Source organism: Octopus bimaculoides, chromosome 26, assembly GCF_001194135.2.
Source record: "Octopus bimaculoides isolate UCB-OBI-ISO-001 chromosome 26, ASM119413v2, whole genome shotgun sequence".
Taxonomy (NCBI): domain Eukaryota; kingdom Metazoa; phylum Mollusca; class Cephalopoda; order Octopoda; family Octopodidae; genus Octopus; species Octopus bimaculoides.
The window spans coordinates 2587063-2589105 of NC_069006.1; the positions used below are offsets into that span (position 1 = coordinate 2587063).

At 31.4% G+C, this 2043-nt stretch overlaps 1 protein-coding gene and 1 long non-coding RNA gene across 2 annotated transcripts in view; one reads left to right on the forward strand and one right to left on the reverse strand.

Moving 5' to 3' along the window:
- Window positions 1–2043, forward strand: part of LOC106868831 (cytochrome P450 3A7) — a 388137-nt gene that overhangs the window by 149943 nt on the left and 236151 nt on the right. The window lies entirely within an intron of this gene.
- Window positions 1–2043, reverse strand: part of LOC106880588 (uncharacterized) — a 14812-nt gene that overhangs the window by 10028 nt on the left and 2741 nt on the right. The window lies entirely within an intron of this gene.

Genomic DNA, 2043 nt, shown 5'->3' on the forward strand with positions numbered 1-2043 from the left:
ATATATATATATATATGTGTGTGTGTATATATATATATACCGGAGTAAGCACATGAAATGTGTAACAAGGTGGAAAAAAGAGTACTCAAATACCATTTCTAACAAAACTGTCCGATGAACGGGAACGTGAAACTCAGAGTAACAGTCTTTTGTTATATTTCTGCTGCTTTTAAATAAAGTATATATATATATATAGATACATACATACTTACATACATGCACATACACATACACCACACACACACACATATACACACACACACGCACACACATGCATTTTCTTTTATGGCATTAAGGAAAATGTCTTGTCATGTTCCACAAATTTTAATGAAAAGTGCATCAGTTATTGAAATCTCCTAAAGTTTCTTACTTCTGCCAAGTCCCAACTGACGGAAAACCTCTTTCCATGGAGGTATTATAACATCTGACAATCCATATTTGCTTATCTATCCCTCTCTGACGTCATCAATTTTTTTTCACAATAAACTGAAAATCGCTTATCTTTTACGAATCGCTTTATGTATGTGTGTATACATGTGAGAGTGGATGTCTGTTTATGTCTGCATGTGTTTATGTATGTGCATATTCGAATGTGTGTGTATGTTCGTATGTGTGTGTGTGCGTGTGTGTGCGTGTGCGTAGCTAGTATTCGGTCTTACCGACTCAGTCTGTGTATGAAAATCCCAAAGACTTCAGAAATGACAACAGAAATTTACTTTCATATTTTTTTGATAAACTATAATCTTTTACTTTCTGTATTTCTCATTGTCTAAACTAGTGGTTCTCGACCGGAGCCCATATAGCGCCTGAGGGTCTGCATAAGATTTTGGGGGATTCATGTAAAAACAGTAAATTAGGAATCCAACATAGAATTTTAATCGCCTCTTGAATACATTTTACTTAGATGTTTGTATTGCTATGTCTTGCAAGAAACAGCTTGGTTTCTTTCTTTAATTTTACATAATTTACGTAGTTTAACGTACAAAAATTAATGTGTGAAAAGCAAACTAAGTGTTTCGAGAGAAGTTTCTATAAAACTAGTTTTCAAATATAGAATGGCTTTGGAGTCCACCAGAATAAAATAATAATTAAAGGTATCCATAGATAAAAAATGGTTGAGAACCTTTGCTCTAAATGGTGATTGCATTCCTATTATTCATTTCGCGTTTAATCCACCCGTCGAACTATTCATGCATATATTTATATATATATATAATTTATATATCTTATATTTACAGTTTTTCATTTTTCACTTCTTCATATGTATGTAATTTTTACTTTTTATTTTGTATATATTTCCTTTATTGGTTATTTTTATTTTTTAGTTTTCGGCTCACATGGCGGAGATGTAAACGGAACTCTACCCCACTATTTAAAAAATTATTACTTTTCATTTTTCAAAAGAATTTGCTGTTATTTCTGCACTCATAAATTTTGTAGCTTCAAAATAAAAAAAATAAAAAATGAACACATTAATTTTACTTTGTCATATTACTGCGGGAAATTACTCTGTAAGAAATATTTGCAGAAAAGTGAGTAGATTGATTGCATATTTCTTTCATCATGTTATCGCAGTTTTGTGAGATTTGGCTGTTATTTCTAGCATGTGAATAGCTTGCTTGAAGGCCAAGACCGTAGAATCGGGTGGGGAGGGAGTTGCGGTAGATTTTGGGTTTTTTTTCAGAATCGGAATTTCCATAACCTAAAACATGGGATTCCATAATTTCTTTTTTTTTTCTAAAGTGGAGAAGGGTTCCGTTTACATCTCCGCAATGTGAGCCTTCAATGAGTCATGACGCTATCCTTATTTAATTGAATTCTTTATTTGTAAATCCTTTAAAACTGAAAACATTATATATTCCCCCTAATCATATCCACACCTTGGCTCCCTCATGGGACATTATTTATTTATTTATGGAAATGTGAATTATATATATGCGACATACATGGATGGATGTATATGTCTGTGTGTATATGTAATTATGTGCATATGTATATGTATATATATATATATATATATATATATATATATATATATATATA